This window comes from Diabrotica virgifera, chromosome 9, assembly GCF_917563875.1.
Source record: "Diabrotica virgifera virgifera chromosome 9, PGI_DIABVI_V3a".
Classification (NCBI taxonomy): Eukaryota; Metazoa; Arthropoda; class Insecta; order Coleoptera; family Chrysomelidae; genus Diabrotica; species Diabrotica virgifera.
The window spans coordinates 158,009,210-158,022,227 of record NC_065451.1 but is presented as its reverse complement, the minus strand read 5'-3'; the positions used below and the strand labels follow the sequence as shown (position 1 = coordinate 158,022,227).

At 33.1% G+C, this 13,018-nt stretch overlaps 1 protein-coding gene and 1 long non-coding RNA gene across 5 annotated transcripts in view; one reads left to right on the top strand and one right to left on the bottom strand.

Annotated features, from left to right (window-relative positions):
• Nucleotides 1-13,018, bottom strand: part of LOC126891744 (zinc finger protein 271-like) — a 235,120-nt gene that overhangs the window by 59,275 nt on the left and 162,827 nt on the right. The window lies entirely within an intron of this gene.
• LOC126891768 (uncharacterized) lies at nucleotides 9,314-12,441 on the top strand. Of its 2 annotated transcripts, XR_007700554.1 has the most exons (5): nucleotides 9,314-9,611; nucleotides 9,670-9,830; nucleotides 9,887-9,956; nucleotides 10,786-10,924; nucleotides 12,014-12,441. It is a non-coding gene; the product is annotated as an uncharacterized LOC126891768 (long non-coding RNA). The 2 variants fall into 2 exon arrangements; XR_007700553.1 differs by having other exon boundaries at nucleotides 9,314-9,830.

Genomic DNA, 13,018 nt, shown 5'->3' with positions numbered 1-13,018 from the left:
TTTTTGACATACCTCGTAGGGTGAATGTACCAATTTCCGACCAAACTAGGATTTTTTAAATTAAAAAATTAATATTAAATTGAAAAATTAGTTTTTAAACGTAAAACTTCTAGCATTTATTAGTATTTATTATATACTTTAAAAATACATTTAATATTATAACGTATCTTTGAGGTAACCTATGTTTTTTAATTATTAAAAATTATTTGACAAATTCACCAATAACCGACCACTTTTTCCAGTTTTCGACCACTTATGCACCAATATTCGACCACGCGAAAAGTGCATTTAAAAAAGACCTTTTTATTCTTTAAACATTTATTTAGAGTAAAAAATTTATAAAATGATTCATTACAGAACAGCTGTCAATTTTACACTGTACCTTTACTATTCTACCGAACATTATAGTTCTTTAGATTTACTTCAAATGTAACAGCTGACTGTTGACGCTTCGTACCACTTACCATAGTTGGTTTTAATATATATACTGTTCGTAAATTGTAGAGTTGAGGAACAAAAATGGGAGATTTAAGGAACAAATAAAACGTTGTTTACCCAATGGCTGTATTTTAAGGACTACTTGTTAAACAAACGTTGAAAGCAACACACTATACAGTAAATAGTAAAGCGGCCAGTAGATGGCACTGCTATAAAAATATTTAATTTATTTATCTATATCCAACACTCCCACTAGATAAACAAATTAAGAAAATAACATTTATCAAATGTTTATTACACTATCTTAACTAAACCAATCTCTTTCAAAAACTTATTATGTTTCACAGAACTCAAGCTTTTTGTCAAGAGATCAGCTGGCATGTTAGCTGTGTCCAAATATTCCAGCTTTATCAAACCTTTGTTTACAGCTTCTTTGACAAAATGATATCGGATATCAATGTGTTTCGTCCTTCTATTCAATACAGGATTTATTGCTAATTTATGAGCTCCCATATTATCATTATATAGTATAACGATTTCATCAATACCCAACATCTCATACAACAAATTTTTTAAAAAAATAGCCTCTTTAGCAGCTTCTGATACTGCTATGTATTCCGCTTCTGTGCTTGACAGAGAAACACTATTCTGTTTTCTGCTTTCCCAGACAATAGGTCCACCAGAAAACTGAAAATAGAAGCCCGTATAAGATTTTCTGTCATGAGAATTACTCCCCCAACTGGCATCTACATAGCCTTTCAAATAATTATCATTTTTTGAAAAAGTTAAACCATAGTCTTTTGTAGCCTTTAAATATTTTAATATTCGTTTTACATGCTTCCAATGCGTTTCTGAATGATAATTATTAAATTGACTGAGATAACTTACAGGATATGAAATGTCTGGTCTTGTCAAAACTGACAAATACATAAGACCACCTATTAAATTCTGATAAGGCACTTGAGCAGATGCATTATCGTCTCTATTCAAATTTAAACTAATTTCCATTGGGGTAGAAACCTCTTTCGAATCCTCCATATTGAACCTTTTTAACAACTGTTCAATATAGGATTTTTGATCTAAAGTTATAACACCATTCTCTTTATTATGAGTTACTCTCATACCTAAACAATTCTTAATTTCTCCCAAATCTTTAATTCTGAAACATTCATTTAATTTCAACTTTAAATTATCTGATTCATCTGAATCATTAGAAAAAATAAAAAAATCATCAACATAAACAGAGATAATGGTTTTTAGATTATTTTTCATCTTTATGTATAGACATGGCTCATAATCAGATTTCTTATAACCTAGATTAATTAAGAAATTATCAACTTTTTCATACCAAGACCGAGCTGACTGTTTTAAACCATATATGGCTTTCTTTAGCCTTAATACTTTATTATTTTCAATTTCTAAACCTTCAGGTACTGTCATAAAAACTTTTTCTTTTAAATCACCATTTAAAAAAGCCGTCGCAACATCAAGATGAAAAATATCCAAATTCAAATTTGCTGACAAAGCAAATAAAAGTCTTAATGTAGAATGCCTTATGACTGGAGAAAAGGTTTCATTATAATCAACACCAAATTTTTGAGTGTAACCTTTTGCTACCAGTCTTGCACGATATTTCACTTTACCTGAGTTATCAACCTTTTTCTTGTATACCCACTTACACTTCACTACACAACCATCTTCAGGAACATCAACCACTTCCCATGCTGAGTTATCCTCGAAAGACTGCAGTTCTTCTGTCATAGCCCCTAACCATAAGTTACTATCTGGTCTAGACATGGCATCCTCGACACTAACCGGATCAGAGTCACTATCCGAGCACAAATAAGTCACAAACTCATCAAACCTTTTTGGCTTAGGTATTCTTGTTGATCTCCTGATTTCATCCACTGGCAAATTCGGCAAGTCACATACATAATCGGGATCATTGTTCTCAACAATTTCATCAGTCGATGTGTTCTCTTCAACCTGATGATTCTGATCCTGACATGATGTATTATTATCTCCCACTGAATCTAACATTTCTTTTGCCCCATGTTCACCTTCTAAATCAACATGAATCACATCACACCTTTTTGTGTCTTCCATAATTTGTACGTCTCTACTTACTATTATTTCTTTAGTGGTCGGATTATACACCCTGTATCCTTTCGTAGTCTCAGAGTATCCTACTAAAATGTGCAGAATAGCCTTTTTCTCCCATTTTGATCTTTTTTCTTTTGGAACATGTACCATCACCTTGCTGCCAAATATTCTAAGACCACTAACGTCAGGTTTGCTATCTGTCCACATTTCAAATGGTGTTTTCTTTAAGCCGGAAGCCAGCGATCTATTTTTTAGATAAACAGCTGTGTTTACAGCTTCAGCCCAAAACATTTTTTCAAGATTAGCATCAAACAACAGACATTTTGCCTTTTCTATGATTGTCCGATTTAAACGTTCGGCTACACCATTTTGTTCAGGAGTGTAGGGATTCGTTTTTTGATGTATAATACCATTTACAGTTAAATAATCTTCAAATTCTTTTGAACAAAACTCTCCACCATTGTCACTTCGCAAAGTTTTTATATGGACACCCTTCTGGTTTTCTGCCATACTTTTAAAATTTTTAAAACAATTAAAAACTTCACTTTTTGTTTTAATAAAATAAATGAATACCATTTTACTAAAATCATCTTGGAAAGTAACAAAATATTTAGAGCCACCTAATGATTTGTTTTCCATGGGCCCGCATACATCGCTGTGAATAAGCTGTAATAAACTACTGGCCCTGTGACCTTTTTCTGGAAACGGTAATCTCGTTTGTTTCCCCTCACAACAAACTATACAGTTTTGCTTGTTAATATCAATTTTCCCAGTCACATTCAGTCCATCTACTATTCCATCTTTCATTTTATTTAGATATAGGCTATTTAGATGACCGAAACGTCTGTGCCAGGTATCCCCAGTTACAAATAAACAATTTTTACGATCTGAAATACATTCAGTATTCAATTTATAAACACCATCTATCAATTCAGCTGTTGCAATAATTCCATTTTTATTGTATATTTTGCAACCTGCATTTTCAAATATAACTTCATTTCCATTTTTAATCAATTGAGAAACAGATAAAAGATTTGTCGTCAGATCAGGAACATATAATATATTATTGATGCTTACCTCTAATCTCTTTTTATCGACAATTGTGGTTACCATCATATCACCAGCACATTTCACTTCCAAACTTTCACTGTTAGCCACAGTTATATTGGACGAACTTGCATCTCGGATATTTGTCAACCAATCTTTTCTCGCTGTAAGATGCGTGCTGCATCCAGAATCGACATAAAAATCTGTAGATTTAAAGTTTCCACTTAAGAATGTTGCACTAAACGCATTATTATTAGCACTAGGGCACTTATTCATATAATGACCTTTTTGTTTACACCGGAAGCAGGTTATGTTTTTCTTGTTAACTTTTTTGACATGCTTAGTGCTAACTTCACTCGACTTTGACATAAAAGCTGTCTGCTTTTCACTGTTAGTGCTGTCTATCTGCATATCTTGTAGCAATTTAGATTTGATTACATCAGTGGTAATAGATATCCCCGAATGTTCAATTGCCAATAACATTGGAGTATACTGTTCCGGAAGTCCCGCTAGGAGAAGCGATCCCAACCACAAGTCATCAATTTGGAAACCAGTCCTATTCAACTTCTGTGCAGTTTCGATCACCTGATTCACATAGGATTCCATGGAACTGCAATTTTCCAACCTTAGTGATATGAGTGTTCGAAGCAATCCTATTTTCCTCGAAAAACCTGAGTCTTCGAATAACTTTTTCAGCTTATCCCATACATCTTTCGCCGTTTCAGCTTCTTTCACATGCAAATATATGGATGGATCCAAAGTCAATATTAACTTAGCTTTGGCTTTGGCAACAAGCGTTGTGTCTTGTTCAGTTCCCTGAATACACTTTGATAGTCCTTCTAGAACAAAGACATTCTCAACCGCGAACGACCAGTCCTGGTAGTTATCTCTACCGGTTAAACGCGGCACACTTGTAAGATAATTCACCGCCATTTTCGATACTGTTAATAACCACGTTGTTAACCAACAAACCGACTAACTAACTTTTTATCGAATGAACACACACTGTTTTGATTTGAACGACCAGAAAATCTTCCACTTAATCGTTTGAGCCCATAACCTGTTCGTAAATTGTAGAGTTGAGGAACAAAAATGGGAGATTTAAGGAACAAATAAAACGTTGTTTACCCAATGGCTGTATTTTAAGGACTACTTGTTAAACAAACGTTGAAAGCAACACACTATACAGTAAATAGTAAAGCGGCCAGTAGATGGCACTGCTATAAAAATATTTAATTTATTTATCTATATCCAACATATACAACTTGACCTTTTTCAATTACAGCTTTATCAGGGACATTGGGGAAGAAGAATTTGTTTTCACATTTGTGACTCTTTCTTAAACAGGAAATTTCAATTTCTTCGTTCTCCTTTATTTTTTCAACTTGACCTATATAATATGCTTCTTTGCCTCCACCTTCTGTAGGAAATTTTACCAAAGCAAAGTTTCCTTCTTCAGGATCTTTAAGAAGTTCTTCTAGATGTGGAGTGGAAGGTCTCGATTGTAGAAGTTCGAAAAATTCTGCATCGTCCAATGAATCGTCCTGTGTGTCCATAAATTCATCTTCCTCTTCAGATGATGACGATGAAGACTCTTCTAATAGCTTCTTTCTCTTCTTCATATTTTTTTCTCTATCCGTTACTTGTATTGCTGCCCGTTTTTTTTTGTAACTCTTCTTTTTCGGTTTTCTTTTCAAGCCTTTCTTTTTTCTTTTGTTCTTTTTGTATTTTTTCTTCATCTTTTTTCTTCCAGTATTCAACCCAAGCTCCAGCACCTACTGCATGTGGAAGCTTGACAGTTCTTCTACTTCTTCCTTCCTTTTTAACTGGTGATTGCGTTGGCCAAGTAACGCAGTCGGCAAAAGCAGGACTTACCCCTGTTTGAATAGACCTACCAGATTTTGGTGTAATGAACGACTCTGACTTAGAACGTTGACTGTGGATTATTTTCGTTACTTTGCTGTTTATCTTCTTGAAGTAATGTCTGGATACTAGTATTCCGTTCATTTTCATTAAAAGATGATTCGGAATTCATCTGGGCGATACTTAATTCATTATGTTCATTTTGAGTTGGGGTGATTTCTGAATTTAAGTCTTTTGTAAGATCATCTGACTCCTTATCATCAGATTCTGAATTCACCTGGACGATAATTAATTCATTATGTTCATTTTGAGTTGGGGTCATTTCTGAAATTAAGTATTTTGTAAGAGCATCTGACTCCTTATCATCACTAGAAGAGGGCTCTTTAGTAAACTTAGCTTGATTCAAAATATGTTGTTTTATTTTGTACCAAGCATCAAATAGCTCTTTGGCCGACTCATCACCATCCCATTTTTCGCCACTGCTTTGGAACTGACGAACACGTGAAGAAGGGAGCATTGACTCGAGAAACAGTAAATGTTCAGTATTAAATTGGCATGGTTTGTCAACTGTTCTACTTTCATGACTCAAACATTTACTGTAATCAATATTTTCTTTATCAAAAGGGAAGATTCCACATTTCTTGAAACCATTCTTCACTACATCTTCGTTTGCAGCTTGTAAAGCACTTTCAATTAATGGTGCGAAATTAGCTCGTGTGACAGCCCTAGCTCCAGTCTTATTCAGCCAATCTGAAACAATTTTCTTCCAAGAAACTTTAATAGGACGAAATACTGAAACGTCTGCTGGTTGTAAAATATGAGTGGCATTGGCTAGCAATGAATACAAGATGATACCATTTTCCTTACAAAAAGCAGCAACTTCAAAGCTTATGTGCGATTTATGTCCATCGACTATGTATAAAACTGGAAATGTGGTAGGTATTTCTTTCTTTTAGGTAAGGCAACAAACTGTTTGTAACATATTCAAAAAACACTTGTGAAGTCATCCATCCTTTTTTAGATCTGCCTAATGACCAGCTAGGATTTACGTTTCTGCTAATTTCTGCCGGTATTCTTTCATAGGGATAAATGATGCAAGGAGGTGCCATATTTGCACTAGCTGTAAATGTTACCATTACCGTAATACATTCCTTATCACTACCTCGAACCTGATACAGATCTTTAAATCCTTTGGGACCTATAACTAAAGAGGTTCCTGGGTTAGTTCGAAAACCCGATTCATCCCCATTGAGAATTCTGGAAGGATCTTTTAGCAGATTGCTATTTCCAGTTTCTTCTATTATATAAGTTTCCAAGTTCTGATGCCATTCACGAATTGCACGTTCAGTTACCAACCCTCTTGCTAAACCAAGAGCTTCAGGTTTACGCAGTGAAATACTTGGATGTCGCTTAAAAAAAGATCTAGCCACTTTCTTCCAGGTCTTCCTTGAGTAAATGGACTTGGTCGTCGATCTTTTTTTATTACCTCTTGTACAGCATCAATTAGTTGTCTTGGTTCAACCGGTATTCCTTTTTTGGCCATTCCCTTTAACCAACAAACTAGGAGGTTTTCTTCCTACAAAACGAGAAAAGGTTAGGCAAAAGTCAATATAATATTTTACAGTCGAACCTGCTTAATAGAATACCGATTATAGGAATATCCCGGTTTAAAGAATAGAATTTTGAGGTCCCGAAATGTTTCTACTAGCCACCAATAATCGGTTATTAGAATATCCCGGTTATAGGAATACTTTTGTATGGCACGAAGACTATTCCAATAAGCGGGTTCGACTGTATATAGAAATTCATGCTTACTAATTATAACTATTTTGATTGGGAAATAAGCCACAATTGAATTGAAAAAATAATTTTAATAACGTATCGACGCCCAAATCGGATGTCGTTGTCAAAATACAAAATATTACTGATTTGTGTTTAAAATATTATGTTTACTAACAAGATTGACCTACTTACATCTGAAGTTAGAATAGTTGGAGGACCCTTTCTAGCATCCAAAGATGTTTTTTCTTTTAATTTGTCCATAAATGTGGCATGGGGAATGTTATACTTCCTCTCAGTTTCCCGTATTTTTGCTCCATCACGAACTTCATTAATAGCTTTGACCAAATCGTCTTTAATAATTTTTAGGCATCTAAAACAAATAGTTTGATTACTGTACCAATTTATGACCACCATTTTGATCCAGTAGCCGACCACTGGTCGTTTATTGGACAGAAATTAGATCTACGTATAAAAATTAAAGTCCCCTATTCGTACTACTAGCAACAGCTTATTTAACAAATCATCCGTGGATACAAAGCCAAACCAGAAAGCGACCAGCTGGTCGTCTAATGGAAAAATTTTACAATGGTGAACCATAAAGCGACCACCATAAATTAATCACTTAGTTACAGATATTTAGAAAAATAACAAGTTAACTGTATTTATTACACTTTTATTAACGAGTAACATCATATTTCAACATTAAAAAAGTTAAAAAAACATTCGATGTAATTAGATAAAAATTGCTAAAGGCTGTATGACACTATGCATTTTCTTGTATCATTTCTAATATCGTTTCTGATATCGTTTTTTGTATACATTTTCTTGTATCATTTCTTGTACGTACATTTGTGCCCTGTATGACACTATGCAAGTTCTTGTATCGAAAACTGTATGAAATTCGGCACGTGATTGGTCGAAATTTTGTTTGTCACCCTGTCACGTTACATTGGTATGGTAGTACTGCGTCTACAGCTGATTTTAAGGATTTTATAAAATTTATAAACTTTTAAAAACAAATATTTTAATGTTATAATAACTAGAATTTTTACGTTGACTGATGATTATTTGTGTTTTTTATTTTGTTTTGATATTTGTGCTAAAATATTTGCATTATAATTATCTTCAGTTTGATCCAAATTGGAACTATTGTATTTTCCTCTATTAAAAAATTATGCAATATGAAACCCAAAGTTATTCTAAATATATGGTTATTAGGAGAACAGTAGTCCATACCAAACGGTATATTAAGTATCAATAAAATATTTATAAATAATACCTACAAAACACAAATAAATTCATCAAGACATAGATCATATGATCTCATTTTCAGCCGCCATTATGACATTTAGAAGTTTTACTGTTTTACCCTTAGACAAGGAAAGAGAGTTTACCAGCAGGTTTTACGTTTTTGCTCTTTGCGCAGAAATTGGCGCAGTTATTGTACAAGAATCTGTGCCTGACACAAATTCTTGTATCGTTTCTTGTATCTGTGTATGACACTATACATTTTTTTGACATATCAGAAACGATATTAGAAATGATACAAGAAAATGCATAGTGTCATACAGCCTTTACCTTCATGTGCATCTAGTTACACGCTCACAGATTTAACCTATTGGCAGTGTTGCCAATACACAAAAATTCCCACTTCCTTTAAACTTGCTTTGGATAAGTCAACGAAATTTCCCTACATACCTAAGGCCACGTAGTATACGTGGGCGGTGCAATAATTTCTGAACGTTCTAAGATTTTCTTAGTTTTAATATTTGTTTAAAGAGTGGTCGGTAACTGGTGCATGGTCGGTTACTGGTGCATTCACCCTATAAAATTAATAAAATGTGATATCTGATGGTTGCATCTTCGGTCTTATGACATACAGAGCTTTTTATAAAGAATACCTTTTTTTCGTAAAAGTAATAATAAAAGAGTTATCGTATGTGTAATAAATAAAAGCGAAGTTAGTATCAATAAATTTGAGAAAAATTTAGAAAATATTTTTTTTTAATTAGAAGCATGTAATTGCATATTTGATCTTAGTTTTTATTTCCAAAAAACTTTTCATAATAAGAATTTTCGATATTGAGAGAAATAAAGGTACTTTACTCTTGAACGAAGTTCGTATTTTTTGACATACCTCGTATAATATGGACAAAATTTGATATCTGATGATTGAATCTTAGGTTTTAGAGCATGCAGAACTTTTTATAAAGAATAACTTTTTTTCGTAAAATGAATAACCAAAAAGTTTCCCATATGTTTCCAACTTAAGTAGACACGCTGTATAATATATTAAAAATGAGCAATACCAACGGAAATCCTCCACGCAAAAATTATACTGAGAGAGAGAAATGTTTGCTGTTGGAAATAATTGGAAAGTAAGTACGAAATTGTCTAACTTATAGAACAAATTTCTAATTGTATTTTTGTTTTCAGATACAAGCATATTATAATTGAAAACAAATAATGTACCAATGCTATGTCCACCAACCAAACCAAAAAATAGCGCTGAATTTCCCAGAACTCCCAAGCAGCTGAACACTGCATAATATATAAACTTAAAAAGGGTCACTCGCCAAAAAATAGCAGAGGAAAATGTAAGTGTATAAAACTTTCGGTTGATTTAGAGCTATATGGATTAATTACATTGCAGATTCAAAAATATAATGAGCAGAAGGTTTTGGGCCAGTTGAAGAGAGACCAAACTGCGGACAAAGTAGCAGGTATACTTAAATTTAAGGCTCTTAACACGAGGTCAGTCAAATTACACTATTTCTGAGTGGAATATTTTTATAAAAATATAATCCAATGAAACTAGTTTCATGATGGGAACTAACCTAGTGTTGAGACAATAGAAGTTTAGTATTTGAGGGTGTTAACGCCAAAAAGGTGTAAGTCATATTTGTGAAATGATGGAAGTCTTGCTTTATAACTTTATTGCTAAATAGACATTTTTTCATCAGGAAAAGTGGTGTAAGTATTTACTTCTTCTTCTTTAAGTTCCATCTTCTATCGAAGGTTGGAAATCATCATGGCAATGCGGACCCTGTTGACTGCCGCTCTAAATATCTCTGCACTACTGCATTCGAACCATTCCCGTAAGTTCTTAAGCCAGGATGTTCTTCGTCTTCCCACATTTCGCTTTCCTCGGATTTTGCCCTGCACAATAAGTTGTAATAATGAGTATTTTTGCCCTCTCATCACATGTCCCAAGTACTCAAGTTTTCGTCTTTTGATAGTTAGTATTATTTCCGGTTGATTTCCTATCCTTCTAGTTACTTCCACGTTCGACATTCTTTGAATCCATGATATTCGTAGGATTCTTCTGTAACACCAAAATTCAAAGGCGGCCAACTTATTCAAATGGACTTGTTTCAACGTCCAAGTATTTACAGTAAAAACTTATACACCACTTTTTCTCTGAAGAGGTCTATGTATATAATATCAAGATTATAAAATAGGGCTTACATCATTTCAAGAATATGACTTACACCACTTTGATTTTAACCCATTCATTTCTTAATCAGTAATGAACTAATGAATTGTTTTCAGAAAGACATACTTGCAACAGGTGGTGGCACATTTAGACCTCGTCTCACAGATGTAGGGGCACAAATGTTGAGTTTGATTGGCAATCAAATCCAACCTTTACCCAACAGTTGTGACAGTGCATCTGGTTTCTCCACATCTGGTGAGTCCTTATTTTATTAATTTATTTAAATAAAGGTAACTAATTTTAAATTTATTTATATATATAAAGCCTGATCAATATTTCCAATATTATCTGAACAATAACCTGTATATGGTCTTCATCTGTACAAAACTTCTGAATTAGAACATTTTTTTGTTCAGCACATTATCCACAAATGTAGTAGAGTGACCATTAGTTTAACTATTTAAAACTATTATCTGATAATGCTAGGTTTATGTATTCTATGGATGTAGCAATAGAAAGAAGCCACCTTCTGTTAAAAAGGATGATTAGAAGAGGGAGGTATGGTATAGTCGGTCCAGTCGGTTTTCTAAAGATTAACTTAAGTTTATCCATTGTTTCCAAAGTACGTACATCCAGATGTAAGTTTTTGAGTGAATCTAGAATGTTTTTGGCATCTGAAAGATTTCAATCTAAAATGGATATTGTATCCTACAGTTCTAAGCCAATTTAAGATTTTTTGAAAGGTATTATTGTTTAAAGTTTGATTGTTAAAGATATTATTTCTATGTTGATCAATAATAAATCTGATAACAAGGGTGATAAGCGGTTACCCATAGCCAGAGCTTGTGCCTATCTATAGACATCATTAAACAAAAAAAAAGATCTTTTGTAAACCAAATTTAAGCAAACTCAAAATATGAGAATTAATATCTATAAATATTATTAATATGAATTAATTATTATAATTATTTATTCCAATTCTAAATTAAGGTATATTATTAACTTAGTTATTAAGATAGCTAAAGTAGATAAATAAAAGTAACTATGGGCCATTCCACGAACATACGCCTGTTTTGGATTACTTCGACAACGAATATTTTACTGTGCAACATAAGAAGTACGAAAGTAAATGGCGCTAATAATTATTCTAATAAACAACAATGTAATTTGCAATTTACTTTCCTTCTTCTTATTTTGCACAGTAAAATATTCGTTGTCGAAGTAATCCAAAACAGGCGTATGTTCGTGGAATAGGGTATACCTACCTAATTCGAGAAAGATTTTTTTTATAAAGAAAAAACTATCTGGTACATCTAAAACAATTGAAATTTTTTATTTTTATAGTTGCACAAGATAGTCAAGTGGAGATAGATTACCTACAATTGGAAGACACATAGCAGACGTCCAATGTACCCTCCACTTCCACTGTGCTGCTCAGTACACCCACAACAACTGCTGTCCTGCCCAAGAAGACAGCCAAGATGTCTCAGGCTCGTTCAAAAAATAAAAAAGTAAAAGATGTAGGGAGCGAAACCCTTAATGTATCTTTTACAAAAAAGAATTGAAACAGCAAGACTAGAAAAAAGAAGTAAGATAGTATTTTTCAACAAGAAAAAAGAAATTTTAGAAGTAGAGCTTCAAATAAAAAAATTCGAACTCAATAAATTATTAGGTAATAGTGGTTAGGTATGTACCTAATAAAGTAATTTTAAATAAAAATTGTAATTTCTTTAAATAATAAAATTAATAAAAAATGTGTTTTTCAAAGTTTATTTACCCACCTGTTAGAATGAGTTATTCCCTAATAACACAAAACATTCCATGAATGTTCCTAGAATGTACACACAGGACATTGAAAACATTCCTGGAATGTCCCCAAATGCACACGAATGTCCCTGGAAAGTCCCAGGAAAGTGCTGTGTCAGCATTTTAAATATTCTTAGAATGTTCTGTTGGAACATTCCATGAATGTCTACGAATGTTCTTTGGACATTCACAGTCTATTTTTTAGACTGAATGTCTTGTTGGAACATTCCATGAATGTTCTTTGGACATTCACAGTATATTTTTAGACTGAATGTCTTGTTAGAACATTCCATGAATGTCTACGAACGTTCTTTGAACATTCACAGAATATTTTTTAGACATTCACTGAAATATATCGTCAGTAATGTGACAATACCTCCTATATGTTTTTTCATGAGGTTTGCAGGAGACGAAAAACATTTTTTAAGGTCACTTTCTGTTTTCGTACGTATTCTGACTTTTTTGTAGTAAATAGATAGTTATTTACTGCAAAACAAGTCAAAAAATATATGAAAACAGGAGGTGGCCGAAACAAGTTTTTAG